The following is a 22,111-nucleotide window of genomic DNA, read 5'->3' on the forward strand; positions in this document are numbered from 1 at the left end:
TCTCCATCTGTAAGTATTTAGGTAATTATAGCCAAGGAGATGGCTGCAGCAGGGAGACAGAGCTATCTTTCTCCATTTCTTGGGGTTTAGGGTGTGGGCTTTTTTCAGGGAAACGGTCCCTGTCTCAGGAAATACTTGCCTAGATCTTGGGGCTCAAATCAAATCAGGATTAAGGTGGTTTACTAAGTTATTATTGCAGACATTGCTACACTTTCCCCAAGATGAGGCCCCAAACACTCTGAGTTACGTTGCACCCAAGGAGACAAGGACCTGGCTTATTATTAGAGCATTAACTGCTTTCAGGCATTAGGAGAGCAACAGGCTCTGCTCATTACGACAAATGTCATTCAGGTGCCACCAATCAATCCGCCCAGGGCTCTGGTTTAAAGCAATTCAGCTGAAAAGTAGAAGGTTTAGATGCTGGATGCTTGCTTCTTAGTTGAGCTGTTCTTTAGGAGGTTCTGATGTCCTCACCAGGTAGGGGAGATGCTCTGCTTGGCGGGTGGGGGAATGTAACCTGCTAAGGAACAGGGATGTGGCTCTTGTCCTGCTGTTGTCGTGTTTTTTTTGCTGTTCTGAGAGTAACAGGCTGAAAGCTGAGGTCTCTTATCACAATGGCTGTAGTGTCTGCTGTCCTCTGCCCGCATAAGCCCTGCAGTCCCAACGCATGGTGTTCGGATGCTGCTTACGGGCACCCCCTAATTATTTCAGTGCCTGGTTTCTGTCTGTCTTTTCAGCTCTGTGCTCCTTGGGCTGGGTTTGACCTGCTGTTGGAGCGGTTTGGCTTGCCTGTTGGTGTTATTTCATGCGTTTGGCTACAAGCTGCTCCTTAAAATACTATTTTGATAGATTCAGGCCCTTTGCTTGTTGTTATTCTCGATGTAGAGCAAGACTGTGACCCCTCAATAGAAGAGGGTCATAATGTTAGTTACAGAAAAAATATTTAAGTGTTGAAAGATGTGATTTTTTTTTTCCTATTTGTATCTTGTAAACTGGTCTTTGTGAGTCCTCAAATCCTAGAAGGCCTCTGAAGACTGGGTTTAGGGTGTGTGCCACGTATCCAAACTGAAGGAAGTGCTTATTTCATGTGCTTCATCAACTTATTTAGCTCTAACTACTCCATTAAGAAACGCAAGTAGTGTGTTCAGGTGTCAGTGCTTCTGTAGGCATGTGTCTGGAGCCCTGTGGGAAATTTGGTTCTCTCCCGGTGTTTTCCTATTTGGATGCGAACCTCTTACTCGATCTCCCTTGCTTCGTGCCAGTCTGCCTGAAACGCCGCACTCCGTAGCGCAGCGAATGCTCTCTGGAGAATCTCTTGGAAGGACCGTGAAGGGAAATGCATGGCTGTCATTTATCATGCCGTAATGAAGCGATCATTGCTTTGCATGTCCAAATCCATCAGGTTAACGGCCTGTGAAATGCATTTTCCGGCAGTGATTACTGCCCAGTCAGCTGCTGTAGCAGTGCCCTTGTGCTTCGTAGGCAGGCTAGCGTTGAGGAATGCTACAGTTTTGTTTGTTTTACTAAATAATTAGCATGTTTTCAGGCATATTTTCAACTTTGATTAAGTTTTGGTCAACTAATTGCAGACCAGTCCTCCAGCAGAGTGAAGTGGTTTTTGCTGTAAGCGTGTATGCAGGTGGACTAACTTCACCAGTTGTCTTACTGATGGACCGTTTTTAATTATTTATCAATTTTTACAAATACTCATAACCCAATTGCTGTCTCCATAGCTTCTTTAGGTATCAGTCAGTCAACCTTTAGGTCGACATCCAGCCGTTTTTCAGCTGACTATGGCGGAGTCAGTACGATGTTAAATCACACTTCTCGTCTTTCCTCTTGGAATCAGAATCCAAAGAAATGGTCAGAGCAGAAGCATCAGATCCCCATTTTGCGTTAAGTTGCCTAAACCGGGGAGCGTTCATTAACGTTGAGCCGAGAGCCTTCTCTACAGACCTCGTAAAGATCCAGGCGCCTGCTAGTTTCATCCTGCCCTTAGGGTCTGAAACTGCTGCTCGTGCAATATTTGAGATATGAGCGCAAGGTGGAGCGTTAGGTGCTCAGAGGAAGGAGCACAATGAGATGCTGCGGAGATGTTTGATGTTATAAGGTAGCTCTGTCTGACAGAATATAAAATTGTTACTGTGCGTTGTGGAGTGCTGGCCAGCTGTCAGCTCTATAATTCTTGTTATCGTTCCAGGCTGTTAATATCACAGCTCTGCAGATAACGCTTGGATAGAGTGATGTATTCAGTGGGTGACAGAACATACTCTCCTCTCCTGTTTTTGCTTTGACTAGCAAATTATCTAGATTCCCTCCCCAAATACTACAGGCCTGAGATGATTTAACCAAAATGCAGTGAGGTCTGGTTCCTAAATATCAGATTTACCTCAGAACACTCTTCATCTCTTTGAAATCTTTTCCCTATTTACCCAGAGGACAATCAGCTGGATGCTGTCCAAAAAAAACTTCCAGTCATGGCAGCGAGAGGTTCTTGGATTGACGTGGTAGAGCTGGGCTTGAAACGCATCTAACCATCTGTGATGAGCTTTGTCAAGAGAGACTAGGACCAAGCTTCTTAGCTCGGCTCTGAAGACTAAAAAGGCTGGAAGCAATAGGAATTGCAGAAGTTCACGAGACTGCCTGTGATACAGGGACCTCCTCGCTGTTGGTTCTGGTTTCCGTTAGCTCGAACTCCTGTTTGCCTGAGGGCTTTGCTTTAATCAACAAAAAGATACACAAGCAGACAGCGTTCTGCTCAGTCCTTTAGTTTCGGTGCCTGCTTTTTGTTTGTGGTACAGGCTTTGCCACTTACCCATCGGGACGTGTCCTGCACATGAGGAGTGACGGATGGGAGCAGTGAGGGCACCCTGTGCTGAGGACACGGGTGCTGGAGGTGTGCTCGCTGCAGAGAGGAAAACAGCGGGCATGCTGAGCACGTGGGCTGCTCTGGGATCTCCAGCACAGCTGTGCAATGCACCTTGTCCTGCCGGACCGAAACCCGGGGAGATATCTTGGTTTAGCTGCTGGGAGAAAGGGAACTTGGCAGCTCTGGCTTTCTCAGAATATTCCTGCAGCGATTCACTTGAAACTAGAGGTGCTGTTCAGGCGCTGTAAGTCCATCCTTACGTGTCCCCTGAAAATAACGGGTAAAGCATTGATTGGAACAGCAATACCTAAAGAATAAAGGCTGTGTTATCCTGCCCCTGGGAGAAATAGGAATTATGGCAAATATTTCTTGTACAGAAACTGTGTAGGTATATGAAATAGAATAGGTCTTGTCGTGTTTGGGTGATTATAATCAGGAACACTACTACAATGGGTGTGACACTTGAGTGGTTGGTAGTGTGTGAGTGAAATTCATTCAGAGTAAGTCATCCCGTGGCTCATTTAAGACAAATCATCATGTGGTAACCAGCGGTAAGCTCTAAGCAACCCTAAGGGCAGGGTCCAGAGAAGAGGTGGTGTGGTTGGACTTGGGGAGAGCCTCACGCTGGGGACGATTGATGTGATATATGGAGGCGTGGGCAACCCGAGGGTGCTCTCGAGAGCTGGAGCCCAGGGCAGGGCGGGGGCAGCAGGACTGCACTGCACAGCCACTTCTGCCCTTGAGATGAAAGCTTAAAATCTGCCGGGAGGCGATGACGCCAATTCCCTGACTCAGGGTCTTGCGGTGCCGGGGTCACAGGAGAAGCCTGATTCACATCCTTATTTCAGGGCTGTCTGCTCTGCCCCGTGCGGAAAACACAGCCCAGGGCAGCTGGGCTTCCTTCCAGTTTCCCCAAATGTAACCCCCCTTCCTCAAACTGCTTTCTTTTTGAGGTTTTCTGACTGGCTTCAGACCTTCCCGGAGGTGACAGCAGTCCCTGGCATGGCTGGGACGGGGCTCGTGGCTATCTGGGGGATGTGAGGTCTGGAGGGTTTGGCATCTGGGCCGCCCCTTTGGGGAAATCCCCTCTCCCTCTGTCTTCCTCCTGAGCTGTCCCGCCGGGGCCGGCTGGGTTTTACAGCCAAGGGTGCAATAGCACTGCTGCAGCCCGTGGTCATAAACCTCCAGCGGCCGTAAACCAGCCGCTGCTTCGTGCAGCACGTGAAATATATCATGTTTTTTTTTAATAATCCTCTGAGCAAGTTTCAGAGTTCGTGTGTATTCACACAGTGGTGCTGTAGCCCCACTCCTGTGCTTGTTTTCCGATGTTTAGCACCTAAATAGTCTCAATTTACAAATATTGCCTTTATAACGAGTGACCTGTGCTGTTTCTGTGAGCCCACATGAACACATCCAAACACCTGCAATGTTTCTGTTGAGATCCCACCAGCTAAAATCCCTTGGCAGCCTGGTAGGATCTCGAGAGGCCTCGATATGTGATGGTTTAATAACTTACCCTGCTCTGTGAATCTCAGTCCTGCGTGCTCCTCCTCGTGGTGTGTTTTTAAGGATGTGTGTATGTAAAACGTCTGGATTGTGTATAAAAAAATCCAGCTGTTTTTACTGGTTCAGAAACATGCTGGTTTTTGTGTTTTCTGAGTGGAAAGAGGGTGTTCAAGTGCTACTGCCAAATAAACCTTGAGGTGAAGCTTGGTCCTTATGGATCTGCCTTAATGAGACCCTTCAGTCATTAAAGCCTGTAATCAGTGGCTGCTTCAGAGCTGTTCGCCTGAAAAATGCCGAGAGAAAATTGTGAGGGTTTTACATGTCAAAAAATCAGCAGATATTTCAAGGACTCGGTAACTGAAGGAGGCATTTCACGGCCTTCAGGACAGTCACTGTTCTCTGCAATTCCTGGCCTTGGTTCGGTGGGATGCTTTACGTGCAGAAGGGATGCAGCACCGTTGCCTGCATCTCTGTTTCCTTCTTGGGTGAAATCCTGACCGAGTCCATCATAAAATCCGCACTGACCTTGTTCTAGGTGAGGTCTTCCTTGGTGTCACCCGCTGCTTTCCTGGAGAAGCAGGCACTGGATGTGGCCCGGGCGTGCGCTGCTGGGGCTGCCCCGAGCCATTTCCCCTTCCCCTGCTGGCACTTCCACCCTTCCAGGAAGGGTGAGTCAAGGGCAGGAGCCCCGGGGGCGGCAACAGCACCCAAATACGAGGAAAAACCTGCCTGCGGATGACCACGTGAGCGTACATCACAGAAATGCCGCTGTGAAGAATGGATGTTAAAATCAGCCCATCTCTGTGGCAGGCAAGCTAAAAGTTTGGGGTTTTATTCACTCTAGATCAAAGAAAATGTTGAAATAGTAAACTTCTCTGCAGAAATACATTGTTTTGGAGACTGGCCTGTCTATTTTCTTCTCGTTATTCAGAAGCTGAGCAGCTGGGGAGGCTGTGAAGCCGAGCTGGAGCCTGGCTCTGCAGGTGCCAGCTAACGGGGCCACCTCAGCTGAAACACTTCTGCTCCAGCCTGTTGTGCAAACCACCCGGACAGCCTGCAGGTGTGCCTGTATTTTGGGAGAGGGAGCTTGCTGCAGGTACCACCCAGTTTTCTGCCCGTTAAGAGACCTTACAATACTTTACTTTTTACGAACACATCAGTTTCTAGGGCAAAATCTTTCTTTGCAGCTTTTTTTCTTGTGTTGATTAGAAAGGCACTGAAATATTTTGAATTTAAACTTGCAACCTAATGAAGTTTAAAACAAAAAGCTTCTGATAGTCCTCAGCTGGCTGCCATGGGCAGGGTGAGCATGTTGCACCTGAGGGAGGCACAGCTGGAAGGGTTTCATGTAGATCTCCAGGTAAACAGTTTAATTGCAAAGCTACAGAAAAGGTGACTTAAAAGTAATGAGATCTGGTGCTTGCTCCCTTTTGGGGAGAGAAGCATTTGCAGCTGCTTTTAAATGAATTTCAGGTATTTAAAAAAATAAAAATAAAACCAAACCGTTTTTCATAGCATGGGCTGTGTCAAGCCCCAGTGGCTTGCGGTGGTGGTGTGAGGGTCCTGCAGCCAGGAGATGGAGCTGCCTCCGGGGCAGGTTTCAGCCCTGCTGGGAGGATTGCCTTTTCTCAAGGGCACCGGTTAGCTACGGTCACCTTTCTGCACTTATTCTTTGAAATTCAAGCATATTGAAGAAGAGAAAGAGAAGACTCCAGGATGAACGTTTGTGCTGCCTTTTCTAAAAAATACAGCAGTAGCTTTGAGAGAAATGTAATGATACCGGGGGGAAAAAAATATATATATATATAAAAAAAACACAATGAAACAAAGCCATGTTCCTCATTCTGTGGGGGTGAGGCAGGAGCAAAGCCTTCCCTGTGCAGTCCCTGCTGAGCCACGGAGATGTGCTCATCTCCTGCTGCACCTTGCTGGCATTTTTTTTATAGATGGTTGCAATTTCCCTTTGCCTGCTTGGCGCAGGCAGAGCGTGGGGCTGTGTGGTGTGCCGGCAGCTGAGATGTTTCTTGGCCCTCTTTTTGGCTGTGGTTTTGGGTTTCCGCAGGGGAAAACGTGCTGTTGGGGGCACAGCTCAGCTCCAGGCCAGGTCCGGGGGATGCGCGGCTGCCCAGAAACAGCACAGTGGCTTGAAGTCTGCAGTTGTGAGCACGGAGGAAATCTGATTTTATTAAGTGATTGGTTTGAAATGTCGATTTTTAAAGACTAAAGCTCGTGATAAAGCAGGAAACTGGTGGTAATCTTGTTCACTAATCAGCAACATGTGTTATGATTTCATTTGGGCAATGTATAAGTAATGGCACCTTCCGCATATAGAAAAATCAATTGGCTCGTTCTCCTGGACACTGTCAGTACTTCCACCTATTTTTGTTTGTATGTGTTACGACACAAGTATATAATTCCTAATTTTGAGCAGAATATCAGTAGGATTGGGATACACAGACTGGAGAATTTATGGCTTTTCTGATATACTTTAACCCCCGATTAAACACAGTGAATAAGTTTCCATGTTAATTTAATGGCTAGGTAAAATTCAGATTAGAGTGTGCTACTTGGTAATAAAAATTCATGAGACAACACTTTGTGCAGAGAGGGTACGGTGAAATCAGAATGATTTCCCTGGTGCTGTGGGGATGTAATAATGCAAAATCCTCTTCAGCCTCTTTGTCCCACGAGTTTGGCCTTTCCTTGCTGATGAATTGAATTCAGAGATTGGTCTTGTTAAATATTTTGAGTATTTTTTTTTTAAATTTAATACTTCTAGCTTTCATATTTATTTACTGAAGTTGTTGGTTTTGTACTCCTAGCTCAGTGCAAACCTCTGCGAGAGATGGCACCGGAGGGGATTTCAAAGAGGGGATTTTTGTTTTGAGGCTAATGGCTTAGTTTTATGAATGATGAGAGAATTGCAGGGCAGGGGAGGGCACTGGGGACTGGGCTTTCTCTGTGAGAGGTGCATATTTTTTGCCCAAACCAGCTTTGCCCTGCATGCAGCAGGCATTCTGGTTGCTCTCACTGGCACCGAGGAGCGAGGGGCTGGCAGGGCACGCAAACCTTCTGCTTCATAAATACCTGACGAAGCTCACTTCCACCATTTCGTAGGTGTTTTCCGAACGGTGCTGCTCAGGACTAGCCTTCTAAAAGCAAACCTTGCTCTCCGTGAGAGCTCCAGGATTATTCTGGGCTGTGAGCTCTGGTGCAGCCACGGGGAGAGTTTGGGTGGATGCTGCTTTGCTCACACCCAGCACGCGGCCTGGGCAGCTCGTTCCCTGTTCAGTGTGGTGAAGGAGGTCCCCTCTGAGGACGAAACTGCCTTACAAAGACCATTTTTACATTAATTTGTCTGTCAGTCACAAGTGCTGCGAGTTATTCTCAGCTGCTCTCCATTCTCCTCCTCAGCTGAGAGCACACAGCAGTGTACAAAAGGAAGTAATTCAGCTGACAATCGCTGTTGAAGTGGCTGAAATTTCCCTTTCTCCCTCCTCTCCCCACCTTTATGCTCTCAGCAGGCATAAAGCTGACCCAGCACAGCTCCCCGGAGAGGCAGACTGAGAAAACGAGCAGCAGATGCCGCGTGCTGCCACGTATCCCCTAGGTACATAGGGAAGAGGTATTAGAAACCAGATTTTTTTTGTCCAGCTTTTTACAGCATCCATTGTCTGTGTCGTGTGGGGGAATTTGTGACAAGTGTCAGCCCCCTGACAGCGGGCACCGGCTGTGGTTTCACCTGCCAGAAGCTCACGGCGCCTTCGATGTGGCTGGAGAAGAGCGGCGTTTGAAGCTGCGCGACCCGAAATAGCGCGCGCGGCGTTTATCCGTCCCAACCCTCCCTTTGATCACGTCCGCGCAGGGTTTGAAACTGGATGCAGCAATGTTTCCTTGCTCCTCTTTCATGCTGGTAATTAGCTGGACGTTAACTGCAGCTGCCACCCACGACGAGCCGCTGGGTCCTCAAAGGCTGGTGCTGCGGCCTAGCTGCAGGGCCCGAGCGACGGCAGCCAAACCCACCAGGATAAAGGCTTCTCTCGAGCAATTAGTGGAAAAACTGTGCGCCTGTTTTTCCCTCATCGCTTTCCAGGCCCAGATTCTGATTTTTTGTGGAAGATTTTGTATCTTCAGGTGTTTGGGAGCCTCGGGTCTGGCTGTGCCAGGTCTGGAGCCGATCGAGCTCGGGGAGGTGGCGATGGCTGCGGAGGAAGCTGCAGGCAAAGGGCTCTGCTGAGCCCTTGTGGCCCTTCCAGCACCAACAGGGCACACCCTCCGGGATCGAAATATTGCCTGGAGCCCTCTTCCTGCCACAAATCCTTTACACACAGCGGCAGAAAGGAAGAGGGAAAGCGGGACCCCAGGGCTCCTCTCTCATCAAGCAGGCAGCGAACGCTGCTTTCAAGCTTTGGATCAGGTCCTGCATTTTTTTTTCCCCTGAAAAAAGCCAATCGCAGCGAGATAAGAGCAGCTTTGAGGAGCAATCTGTGTTTGCCCTAGCACGGGGAAGGTGCTTCGTGTCTTGGCAGAGCAGAACACGAGCACAGTTGTATTCAGGCTGGGTTCCTCCCAGGGAAAAGGGCTGAAAATGGGGCCGGGCTTCCCACCTGGGACCCCACAGCCAGCATGCAGCCCCCATATCCCGAGGGACCATTCGGCATCCTTCTGCCCTGGTTTGGAAATAACCAACATAAACGGGTGTCCTCACACCAGAGGAAAAAAAAAAAGGCAAAAAATGTTAACATTTCTCAGAGTAACATCTCTCTTCTTGCGGTTACAAACACCGTAACATCATGCCCAATCTTTTTTTCCCCCCACATATTGATGGCTAGAAAGCCACAAAGGTGGGTGAGTGATTTATCTGGGGTGCGTTACTTTGGAATATCCTTAGGGCTGTCTCACATTTGTCCACGATGTCATTAGGTTGGGACCCTGAGGTCCCCCAGCCCTTCTGGGCATCGTGTTTGGGAGTTTCCCAGCACTGGGATGGTTTTCCAAAAAATTAATGTTTTCCCCTTCCTTAAGTGGAGCTGACAGCCCGGTGTGATCGTTACTCCTGGATTTCCCCAGATCTTTCCTTTCTTTCGCTTAAACAAGGTGAAACAATGCAATGCTCTTGAATGCTTTTATTATTCAGTCCGTGGGGTGAGTGATACCCGCACGCAGCCCTTGGGCAGCTCTTTCCTCATAAAAAGCTCCTGAAGTTTTTGGTGTTTCAAATGCAGATCGACGGGGAGGCAGCGAGCTGTAGCTCTGCTCCTCTGCCCAAAACCCGATGGTTTTGTGGATCGCTCTGCTCCTGGCCACCAAAACCTGCCCGAGCCCAGCCAGAGGCGATGGTCGCTGCTGCAATATGGGATGCATCCTGCAGCCCAGGCTGGAAATTGGGGCCCTTTACTTTAAACATGGGTCCTGGGGCCCCTCCTGTGGCCTGGCATAGCCCTGGGTATGTGCCCTCGCTTGCCTGTGATCATCCTTCGGGACCCGATGCGCAGGAGCGGTTTGAAATGCCCTTGCTGGCATTTCGGTGCGTTTTAATTGACTGGGGCGATGTAGGGCAGGGAGTAAATGGCAGGCTTTAAATAATTAAGGTGCTGCTAATCCTCCAGAAATGTCAGAAAGTCCCTAAGAGATGTCACATGCCATCCTCTTTGCTGCGCATCGGCTAATTAAAGGGATCCTTTGGCTGGGCGGTGCTGTCAGCCCCGGACCGCTGAGTGCGGAGACGGGAGGGCTGTTTGGGAGGGCACGCTGCAATGTGGCCTTCTGATTCACTGGGTGAAGGTGTTTAGCTACAAATCAGGGCTGTTTTGCTGTGATGTGGAGGGCTGGCGGGGGATCTTGTTGCTGAAGAGGAAGGCGGTGCCTCGGGATGGATGCCAGGAAGGCTCCGAAGCTGCTGGCGAGCCGCGGGTGAGTGGCGAGCTGTGACAGCGGGCTGGTGGCCGAGTGCAGGGGGCCAGCTGGGAGCTGCAGGGACCCACATCTGGGCCCTGCCGAGCTCTGGCAGCAGCCCTGTGCAGTGGGGCCGGGCCCTACACGGTCCCAGCCGTGCTGGGGAGATGCCTGCAGGGCGTCTGTGCTCACACTGCATGCACAGGTGAAATATCTGGGCCCCATGGCATTGCCCAGGGACTGAGCTAAATGTAGGTCTTATTTATCAAAGCCTTGTCTGTCACCGTGCCTGCTTGCTCGCACGCTTTCCAGAGCTGCCTCTGTTTATCGGCAATGCCAAAAAGACGTCGCTGGGTTTGGGATGGGAATTTCTGGCACCCGTAACGTGAGTCGGGCAAGCGGGGAGGAGCCACCAAGTTGGGAAATTACAGCACCCGGAATTGTGTCTTTAAGGCATTTTACTAAATAATGAAGAAGTTGAAGAGAAATTCCCCTTGGGATTAATTTTTCATGGGCAGAAAGTAGTAAAAGGCGTTGCCTTTTGGGTGCACCTCCCCTGGTGCACCCAAAGCCACCCTGTGCCAGGGGAGCAGCCCTGGGGGGGACTCGCAATGGGGTGGGAATTAGGGGCTGGCAGACTTGAGACCTTGGGAACACAGCAATGCTGCATGTGCTGGCTTTAATGTTTTATATAGTCACAATAAATTATCGCTTAGAGCTTGGAAAAACAGCAGAAGGCAGCAGAAAATCTGAATTTTAGCTACATCTCTGCTAAGTTTATTTTGCTTCCTGAAGGAATGCTTTAACATTATTTTATTAGCTCGGATTAATACGAAGTTTCCCATCTGAGAAAGATACGAGGGGAAAAGAAATCGATTCACTGCCGTGCGGTGTTTAACCCGTGCTTCTATTCTGCCATGTGGAAGGTAATTTTAAATGGGATTTTCTTATGTAGAAATGTTTATGAGATACAGAGGAGTGGGTGCTTGGGTAAATAGGGTGACAGGCTGCAGGCAGGCAGTGAGAGGGACCGTGAACTTGGCTTTCAGAGGAGGTGTGCCCTTCGGGTCTGTCGGCACATCTCTCCACGAGCAGGCTCCTCTTTTCGAGCTTTAGGTTCAGGGATTCGGACCGCACGGGCTTCAATCCCTTCCAGCCCAAATTCTGGGCTTTGTAAGGAAACGGGAGAGAAAGAGGAAAATAAATCGTGTTCTCAGGCTGCTGCAGAAGCACCAGGCTAAAAATGAGCTTATCTGACGGAGGCTTTCACCTGAACCGGTAAATGTGATCCCGAATCCCAATTTTGGCAAGGATCTCAGAAGTTACTTGAAGCCCCAGATCCTGAAGTCACCCGAGCGTGAGGAACTGGGACTTTCTTCATTAAAATGCTTCTAGATATTGAACCAGCCTCAGCTGTACGAGCACGGAGGTACCCAGCAGGGGGCAACAGAAGGAGCCCTGGCTTGCTGTGGCCTCTCAGGGCTGGGGATGGCACCTGCAGGGTGACAGGGTTTGGGAACCTGCTCTAGTGGGATGGGGTTGGAGCTGGGTGGGTTTTAAGGTCCCTTCTGACCCAAACCGTGGCAGACGAGCACCGTGGCTGCGTCTCCAGTAGGCTGCTTTTCAAGCAGCAAAAACCTCAAAAGCGGAGATTTTTGTGCCGTGGATCCCATGTTCCCAGTGTGGCTGTGTTACAGACCGCCGGTGGGTCGGTGCTGGTGGATTGGGGGCTGGATGCTGCCCTGGTGTGAGTGCCCACAGGAAGCACCGGGTGGGCTCAGCGTGGTGCTGAGCAGCAGGAAGCGTGGCTCCATCTCTGCTGGAATAACCCCCGGGGCTCCTTCCCTTCCTGCTGCCTCCGCGGGTGATGCCAGCTGAGGGGGCTCCGAGGATGCTCAGCATCTTTCCTGGGGCTTCGTTAATGTTCTGGGTTTCATAAGGTCAATGGAAAGAAATAAAGCTACGAAGAATTAATTTTGAAAGTTAATAAGAGGGGTTTTTTTTAAATAGTGTTTGAACTTAATTAAAGTTAAGAAATGGGAGGGGGGCATTCTTGAAACCTTTATTTCTCAGACTTTCTTCACTAAATTTATCATTACAGAGCCTTTTATTATATCACAGCTTCTGGGATTCAGCACTTCATACACTCAGTTGTTACCCGGGTGGATGGCATGGCGAGGGGGCGCAGCAATGCCCGCGGGGCTGGCGAGGGCACCGCTGAGCCCCGCTGCTGCAGGGGGTGCTTTAGCCAGGGCCCCTGGTTATCCACGGCCGAGTTAATATTGAAGTAGTTGTGATTTAGAGGCTGACTCATGTTGTTTTCCACGCCAGCACGAAACGGCGCTGCCGGGAGCTCGGTGTCCCCTGAAATCGGCGCTGTGATGCGGGCAGCCCACGCAGGCTGGGTGTGAAACGGAGCCCCGCTCCTGTGCGCCTGCAGGGGCTGCAGCCCAGGTTTCACCGGCAGTCCTCGCAGGAGGTGTTCGAGGCTGCGTTTTGCTCCTGAAGCCGGTTCCCAGAGCGTATTTCACGCCGTAGCTTAGCTGAACCACGGTGCGATCGCAGATCAGATGAGCGAGGGTCTGGTCTTTAAGTGTTCGAGGGAGCTCCGTCACAGTAAGGTATGTAAAAGGAGATTTAAACAAGTTTCAAAACGTGCCCGGGAAATGCAGCCCCGGTTCCCAAAATATTCCTGGGGCTCTGCGCCCCTGCCCCAGGCTGCTCTGGGTCCGGTCACCATCGCCGGAGCCTCTCAGGAGCCCTCCTGCAGGGGGCTGCGGTCGTGCCAAGCTGCACGTGGTGGTCAAAACACGTGGGTATGCGTTTCGGGGGGACGTCAGGCTCGGTGTTTGTGGCCTGGCGAAGGGAACCTGCGTGTAAACACAGCGGCGGCCTCCTCCTGGGCGCGAGCAGGCTGCGAACTTGTTGCTAAGGCAACATTTTCCCCAAAGCCCGGGGTTTCACGCGCCGCTTTTTAGCGTGGCTCCGTTAATAGCGGTTATTCTACAAATCCCATCTGAGCTGTGAGCAGGCCGCCGCTGAAGAGCCCCTCGGTCACCTCCCCGGTACGCCTCGTGCCGAAGCGGAGGCTTTTCAGGAGTGCTCAGCGCTGGTTACAGGGCTCTCCCGGGCTCTGTTCCCATACAAAGCTCTGTTCCCACAGGATCGTGGGTTCCTGAATGGTTAGGGCTTGGAACAGGCCTTGAAGATCATCAGATCCGTCCCCCTGATGTAGGCAGGGAGGCTTCCCACCAGGCCAGGCTGCCCAAACCCCCTCCAGCCCAGCCTGCCCTGACATATAGGGGATTGCCAATATATAGGGGATTGCCCCGACCCAGGGGTAGGACCATCCCTGTGGCCTTATTGATGAATGGGAACCCTCAGGCACGGCTCCACCGTCCCTTACCCGTACCCACATGGGGCTTTTCCACCCGTCTCCCACCAAAGGAGCGCGGGGGGAGCCCTGCCACGGGGACCCTGGCCCCAGTTTGGGTTCCTGTGGGAGAAGTGAGCGGCCGCTCTCGTCCCCGTTAGCGAGGGCTGCCGGGGTGGCAGACGGCAAATAAACTTTTCTCATCCCGGCAGATTTATAGGAGGGGATCAGACTGGTAAAATGATTGTCTGGAGTAACGTAGGCAGACATATATTGCGTGTCAGAAAGCTAAACGGTAGATAAATGCTCATTTATCTTACGGGATTGCTCCGATCGGGCTTTGTTTCCAAGCGCCTTCTGCCTCATAACTTCCTCCCCATCGCTTCCCAGGCAGAAACTGGGGGAAAGCAATAAAGGGATCTGTTCGGGGCCATCCATCCTGCTCTGGGGGCACCCGGTTGTCACTTGAGTGGGAGGGAGGAATTACTTACACTGCAAACAGATGCTTATATTTCTGGATAACGAATGCTCATTTGGTTTGGAGATAAATCACCGAGCTTTCTGCTTCTCAGACTACTGCATACGGCTTTTCGTTGCCTGCTGAACTGCTCTTAATTTCTCCCATGCCAATGAAATGCTCCTCTGGTTAAAACCGGGCTGCAAATCGATGCCTTATAAATGTTACCTGCTTTGGGGTCAGCACCAGCGTGCCATCAGGCTGCTCTTCTTGCTAAGGCTGTGGCATTATTTGGGTGTGTGCGCACAAAAACAGGCAGCGAGAGCTCCGTACCCCTTGAAAAACATCCTATGTCCTGCAGGGGTGTACTGCCTGTGATCCCAAACTGTACCCGGGGCTTCTGCCACCTGCCCTATCCCTCGTGCTAACAGGGGGACACGGGGGGTTCTTTATATCCAAGGTATGTCAAAAAATTGAGGAAATCTTCCTCCAATTGCAATTCCTTGTGTGCAGCACTGTCAGTCCTGCCATTGGCACCTCGACTTGGAGATGCTCGCTGCAGCTCCCTCCCAAAGGTGCTAAGCACTCTTCCCCCTGCAGGACTTCGTTGCTTCTTTATAGGTCTGAAACGAGACGTTTGTGCTGGAAACGGCCGATAATTGTACACAAACCGCCAGGTTTAGGTTACAGGGAGGAACCACTGATGCGATACCCGAAGCACATCCCTGGCTTTTCATGGGAACAAGGAGGAGCAGATCCCTGGGAAAGTGTCAGCAAGGCAGAGGCAGCATGAAACCTGTTTCGTTGCAGTTCGGTCGCTCATTCTCACAAGTATAAAATGTAAAAATAATCCAGACAGTTCGGCAGACTGGGCAACCTGCTTAACACCGAAACAAACACAGCTTTCATCTCCAGCCTCTGGAAGCAGATGAATAGCAACAGGTACAGGTGGTGGAACTGGAAAACTTGGTTTGAGATGATCACTTTCTCCTTCAGACAGCGCTATTATGTACGTTCCCTGTTATACAGCCTTTAATTTAATTAGCTCCCATATTCTCTTGGATACAAATGCCCACCCCTGTTCGCATCCTCGGTCTATTCTACGCGGTGTGCTCCAGATAGCATTTCACAATGTGGCTAAGAGAAGTCGGTGCCATCAGAGCAAGCATTGATTTCTTAATTTAATGCATGCCCTATGGTGTGCAAAAGATAATACCCCCTGCTTAGACAAGATGATTTTAATGTTAGGGGTGTGTAACTGTATGATGGCAATGTGTAGGCTATTATTTAGGCTGATTTGTGGTTAGGAAGCCCAAGTCACATCCTGGCACCGCACGTTAGCTCCCTGAAACATTCACTGAATTTGCAAACTGTTCTCTTTCCAGAACTCCTCCATCATTTTAATGTCATCAGTGAAATATCTTCCTCTTTTTGGTTATGAAATCATTTTTTTCCTATTCTATCATATTTACTACAAGAATTACATCGTACAATAAGGTAGTATTGTACAACTCTGTAAGCACTATGAGTAACTCTTAAGAATAATTTGGCATTTTGAATGACCCGCTTTCAGCTTGCTGTGTTTGTTTTCAGTCTGCTTTGAGGCTCCGGTGACGAGGACGGGAGGAGGTACGTGGCTCCCCTGCCTGGGTGAATCCAGCCTGTTCAGCCCAGGGTCTCCCTGGGGAACAGATCGCTTCGTTACCTCCCGCTTCCTTCCACTAGACTGGGTTTTGAGTTACCCTTTGTGGTCCCCTAGAAAGAGTCCTTGGCCTCCCATCAGGAGGTCAGCGGTTACAGACGGAAAACCAGCGCAGAGCTGCACTGAGGACGCAGAAAAGTCTGATACTTGGAGGCTGAGGGTTTCCCCTCTGCTCACAAGTCATAAAATTTTCCCAAATCCCAAAGAATACCCAGGGAAATTGCCCAAATCCCAAAGGATATACCCAGGAGTTCCTCACTGGTGGTCTTTAAAAGAAGCGAGCAAGCCCAACCGTCCAGCAGACCAGCGTGACTGAGCTGCTGGGAGCAGCAGGTTCGGGGCTGTTAATCACAACAAAAAAGAGTCAAACGAGATGCAAAGCTCCGAGATTAACTCAGAAAGCGTCTTTAAATTAAACAGAAGGCATCTCGAAGAAAAGGGTGGTGAGATAAGGATGCGAAGAGTCAAAACGGCCCTAACATGGAGTTCCTTGGTGCTCTGCTGACTGTGGTGAGAATGTGGAAAAAAATACATATAAATAATAAATGGTGATTTATGTACTAAATGCACATGGAGCTGAGGTCCTCCACAATGGACTGATACAGCAAGCAGGTGGAGTCTATTAGATATATCCTTGATCTCAGGGATTTGAAGCATGCGTACAGCATAACGCTGAGAATTAGATCCCCTAAGCAGAGGAGCAACAAAAAGAAATGTCTACTGGTAAAAAAAACAAAACAAAACAAAAAAAAACCCAGCATGTGCCAAGCTGCGAGGGCATCAGAGATGAGAAGAAAATCGTGTGTCTGCAGCTACGGGTTCTCGCAGAGAGGAGGCTTGAGCTGTGCCACGAGCCTTGTTTTGCAGCAGGAAAATTTGGGGTAGCAGCGGGAGCCAGATATCGGCGTGCACGTTCATTCCCAGTTTCTCTTCCCTCCATCTCCTGCTGGGCAGGCGCGAGGAGGAAGATGTCAACGTATAATCGCACCCGCAGATCAAGGAACAAGGTAGTCGAGTGTGTTTGTTTGTTTTCCCCGTGTTTGGTTTCTGCATGGAAGAAACGTGCTTTTGTGCCGGAGCCCGTGCAGAGGGCACGGACGGGCGTTATTCCTCCACCCGGCCTGGGGGCGCGGGGCTGCCCCCCGGGCTGCGGAGTGAACCAGCGATGGCATCTGGATAGGAACAACTGGAAGCGATGTTTCCATGGGAAATAAGAGATGTTTGCCGTCTGAAGGGAACGGGATCACCCCGCGTAGAGCCTTGAACACCGTCTGTGCTCCAGGCGCTGGCAGCGAGAACGCTGGGACGTGAAAACCTGCGAATAGAAAACGAAAGGAGAGGGCAGAGAAATGGGAAATAACTAATAAAAGGTTGGGACAGCTGCTGAAATATTAGAAAATGGATTTCGCGAGGCAGCAGCGGAGTAGTTAGAAGTGCCTGCTGCTCTCGCTGTGCTGCTTGTGGGGCTATGAGCTCCGTGCGGCGACGCAGCGGGAGCACCAGCGATATCTGCAGGCTGGGGGGATCGGTTTTTTGTACTCAAAATCGAGGCCAACAGTGGAGGAAAGTGGAATAACCGGGATTTGTTACATCCTCCCCGTAACGATGCCTGTGGCCGGAGGGGAAATAACGAGCAGGGCTGCTTCTGCATGGCCCACGCTTTATTTTCATGCCTCCCTTCACCACGTATCCCCGACCCGGGCATGTTCTTCCTTCCAGGGGGATGCTGAGCTGCCAGCACGACATTTGTGCAAGAAGCAGCGCCTTTATCTTCAGACAGGATTTGTGGCACAGGAGGGCCCAGGCCGGGCAGGAGAAGGGGCTCTGGGTGCACCTCCTGGGCTCTGCAGCCGCGCGCGCGCTCGGCAGGGCGCAGCCGGGAGCTTTTCTCAAGGGGTGATGGTTTTATGGAAAATAAAATGCTGATTTTTTTTCAGCAGGGATAAAGCACCCACTCCTCCTTCTCAGTGCTCTGTGCTATTTTGCAGCGCCCGGCAAATTAGATTTGCTCAGCGCATTCAGCAGCGCTCGGCTGCTAGGTTTTACAGATTAATTTCATTCGGAGCTCTTCGGCCCTCTCTGTGCTGCACGTAACGAGAGGAGGAGAGCCTTTGGGGCGGGGAAAGTTTGTATGTGATCCAAAGGGGGCCGCGCACAACACAGCGTGCTCTCCACCAGCCTGTTTTCTGAGCTTACAAAGGGATGCCACCAAATTTTAAAGCCAGTTTGCAGCTAGTGCCATTGGAAGAAAGGATCTGCTTGCTCAGAGGAGATGCGCTTCATGCCTGCGTGAAACATTTTGCTGCCACGTTTTGTTCTGTTCTTGCAAGTTTCTGTAGATAACGTGAAAATGCCCAGAGGAAAGCCGGGGAAAAGAAACCTCTGCGGATAGCGTGTGATTATACAGCTGTAATAAATCAGCGCAAATGAAGGTAGGATACCAAGGCAGTTCTGCCCAACTCGGAGCGTTTTTCCCCTATCTGAGCCACCCCAGGTACTGGCAAGGGACACGAGGCGTCTCAGAGTGGTCAGCACTTAGCGATCGCTGCTTCTGCAGCAAGTGGAAGGTGAAATCCGAGTCCAGGGCCTGATGAAGTCCAGCACGAGCCTTGTTATTACGTGGCTTTTCTCACCACCAATACCTCAGTGCAGATGCACGTGATTATTTAGGCACCTATACTCAGCGTCTGCAACACCGAAGCGATCTTGGCTTGCTTCTAAATGTTCAGGCATATTAAAAATATTTAAAACATCGTAACATGGGGAATTAATGACATTGCGTGCCTTTTAAAGTTAAATGAGAGATCTGATTTTTTTAAAAAGCGATGCAGATTATTTCCACTGTAGATTGGCAGAAATTGAAGTATTCGTCCGCTGGCCGTAACGATGTTACGGGAAAATAAAATGTTCTGGGTCTGAAAAAATACGGGGCAACCTTCTAGATGAAAAATGAATCTTAATCCAAAACCTTGGTAGCAATAATAATAATAAAATAACACCTAGGGCCTTTCTTTCTAACACCATTTCAAGCAGAAGAGGATATTGGTTTCTGACCGGCCTCGCTCTTTACTCTCTTAACTAATTAATCCCTGGCAGGGGATTAATTCAGGGGGCAGAAAATATGAGCATATCCTGCTGACTTACTACAAACAGAAAATGGATACAGTGGATTAAATGTGCGGTTAGGGTAAAACACTTGAGGTCAGATGGGCTTGGAGGAGCCAGGCGGGCAGCAGCAGGAGGCCGGTGTGCCTGCAGGGACGGGGCGCAGCTGGGAGGGGACGTGGGTGGCAGGGCAATGGGGGAGGAAGCAGGATATACAGGGCTTAGTCATTAAATAAATCTGCAACGTACGCCTTATCTAATTAACTTGTTGCCGTTGTGTTGTTAAGTCAACTCTTTGCTCCAGATTCGCCTTGGTCGTGTATCTCATTTCTCCGTTGTAATTAAATAGGCGTTTTAAAAATGGCTTAGAGTAGTACTTGCCAGTTTAGACTGGCATTTTTTTTTATTTTCTTAATGTAGGCGAGCAAAAGGAGGCTTGATACTACTTAAAACACAGCAAGTTTCTTCTCGGAGAACCTGGACAACTCAGGCAGTACTTTGGTCAAGGGCAGGATGAGAAAATATGAAATATGCTTGCAGCAGTTACTCGGTTTGGACATACCCCTGCCTGATTGCATTCACTAATTACCACTGCTTGCACTGACAGCTCTTTTGGGGACCGCTGGACAGCCTCGTGTACATTAAGGCTCCCCACGGGTCGCACACGAGGTGACAGGACACGTCTGGTGTCCCAGGGCTGTCCTCCAGCCCCGTTAGGGAGCGGCGTGCCTCTGTCCTTCCAGCCCCACGCGAGGGGGCTGAGCGAGAACAAAGCAGGCTGAGGGCATTTGCATGAGAAGCTTGTCGCGGTTTAATTAGGTCGAGTATACATAAACATAGCTTGCGTTAGTAAAAGGAAAAATGCTGCTTATACTTTGTGAAAAACCACAACTGAGCCGCAAGAACTGGTTTCAGACAGCTTACTTAAAGGCATGCACCAGTTTTGTTAGTTAAAATGATTTTATTACGTTATTATTTTTTTTTTCCCAAAGCAGAGCAGGCCTTGAAGAAGAAACTTGAATAAGTAATAACTTTGTGGGATAATTAAAGAAAAAGCAGGGGGGAGAGAGTTGGCTGCAGCCTCTTCCTTATTCCTGGAGCACACCAAGGCTATGCAGGGCTGGGTGGCCGCTGCCAGCTGCTGCTCGTCCCCTCTGTGGGCACAGGGAGAACAGGTGAGATAAAATATTTGCTCTCTTTGTGGTGCAATATAGCAGCTAAGGCAAATATGCTTGTCACGGCGAGCCTACATACCACATCCTGCTGCTATTTCCAAAGGAGACCCAGCCCTCTTTTAAAAGAGGTTGATTCAGGAAATACCACCGCTTCGTTATTAATTTTGTATGGTTTATTCTAATAACTCAAAGTACTTGTTTAGCCACTGCTGTTTCACATGAAATTTCTCTATCTAGGAAGAACAGAATCTAGGCACGTTTCCTGTTCTTGCGAATCGTGCTGAGCTTGAATTGTTAGAAGAACAAGCAGGAAGCTGAGGTTACTGAGCAAGACACTCGCCTTTAATTTCAGGAACCCAAAAGAAACGCAACCAAAATCCTTTGGTTTGCCATTTAGCAGCCTAGTGTGGATGAAGAGAGAGCCTATCTAGAAACTGCAACTGCTTCGGCAAAATGCTTCTGTCCGAAACCTTCCGTCACTGCAAAATGTTTCCAGTGACATAAAGAGAGCTGCCAGCGCGCAGCTCCTAATGGCTCGTGTGCTCAAACCGCACCGCCGCTGATCGCAGGCCAGGCTGTAGGACGCCGCGTGGGTGCGAAGTTCTGCGACGCGAGGCCTCGAGGAGGTGCTTGCCAGCGCCTCCATCTCCCCTTTCTGCGAGCACTGGGTATTTACCAGCGGGGAAAGTGGCAAACCGAGCAGCCACGAGCCGTCTGTGAGCATCACAGCAGCCAGTGCTGGCACCGATGTGACTGATCCTAAACGGAGTGACCAGCGTGCCCAGCTGAGCTGCAGGAAGGTCCTCTCTAAACGGATGTGCGTGCCATCGGTGAGATGGGTTATTTGATTTGTGCAGCCCAAAGAACAAAGCTGTTCAGAAAAAACTCTTTTTCTCTTGGTAGCGACAGCGCTATCTTGAAACGTTGCCAGTAACAAATCCCAGCAAATGGTAGCAACCATTTAAACAGATTTATGAGTGGCTGCAAGTGCTGGAAACTGGTCCGGGGTGCAGGGAACTGCAGCTGGAACATCCTCCCAGGATCATGAAAGGTTAGAGGCAGCCACCCAAGTCCTGCAGCTATCTCTGAAAAGACAAAATTCGAAAGAGAAAGATAATGGCGGAGCATTCCTATGTATTTGAGCAGGACAAGAACCTCAAATTCCAGTTTCCAAGAATTGTTTCCAATTCTTTTTTGGGTCTGTATTACAGCATGTGCCCTTCTGAAGACCAGCACTACCGCTTCTGAAGGACGTTGAGCCCTGCAGAAATTCCCTACCTCCCCTGAACACGACCTATCTCGGCCCTGTCAGGGTTTAAATGTGGGATTTTCCTCCTGCGGGAGCTCCTGCATGTCTCTGCCCATCGGGGCAGCACCCGGGCTGTGCAGTGCTGCGAATCAGCGGGACGGGCACCAGGAGCATCGCTGGCAGCAGCAGCGCAGAGCTGACAAGCCCAGGTGCCACGCTGGCCACCTGTTTGCCTCCCCCACCTGTTGCGTTTCTATTTTTAAGGCAGATACTTGAGAGCTAAAATATGCTAGTACTAGGTACCGGTGTCTTGGAGGCAGGCGGGTGTGCGACCCCAAGGCAGCCCCTTCGGGCCTTGCCACGCGCCAGTAGCGACGAGCCTGCAGCAGGGCCGATGAGAACCGTGCTGTTTGGCTGTCAGCTCCCTGAAGTTATTCACTCCTACCGCTGCTGTGCGAAAATGCTTCAGAAGGAGCAGCGCCCGAGTTAGCGAGTGCCGTTTCTCCTCAGGAGCGCGGGGCGGTGGGATCAGCGGCGACTGGGTTACGAGCTCTCACAGCTCGGGGCTGGAAGCACGGCCTGACCGGCAGCCTCAGCCTGCTTTTGGGGAGCGGGGGGGCACGGCTCGGAGCACGAGCTGGTGAGGCGAAGCCCTTCGGATTTCTCCCCCGGGGCTCAGAGGGGCGATGAGCAACGGGGGCAACGGGCCGGGCTGAGGCGGTGCGCGGAGCTCCGTGCCGGAGAGGGGCCGGGCGGGACCAGCCCCACACGCAACGGGCG

At 50.3% G+C, this 22,111-nt stretch overlaps 1 long non-coding RNA gene across 4 annotated transcripts; it reads left to right on the plus strand.

Annotated features, from left to right (window-relative positions):
* Positions 1–422: 422 nt before the first annotated feature.
* On the plus strand, positions 423–22,098 carry LOC310889865. Of its 4 annotated transcripts, none has more exons than XR_014576851.1 (3): positions 423–477; positions 19,903–20,082; positions 20,320–22,098. It is a non-coding gene; the product is annotated as an uncharacterized lncRNA (long non-coding RNA). The 4 variants fall into 4 exon arrangements; XR_014576852.1 differs by having other exon boundaries at positions 427–477; positions 19,900–20,082; XR_014576853.1 differs by lacking the exon at positions 423–477 and adding an exon at positions 12,427–12,891 and having other exon boundaries at positions 19,900–20,082.
* The last annotated feature ends 13 nt before the right edge of the window (positions 22,099–22,111 follow it).

The sequence above is a fragment of the Anser anser genome, assembly GCF_964211835.1.
Source record: "Anser anser genome assembly, chromosome: Z".
In the NCBI taxonomy this organism is placed as follows: Eukaryota; Metazoa; Chordata; class Aves; order Anseriformes; family Anatidae; genus Anser; species Anser anser.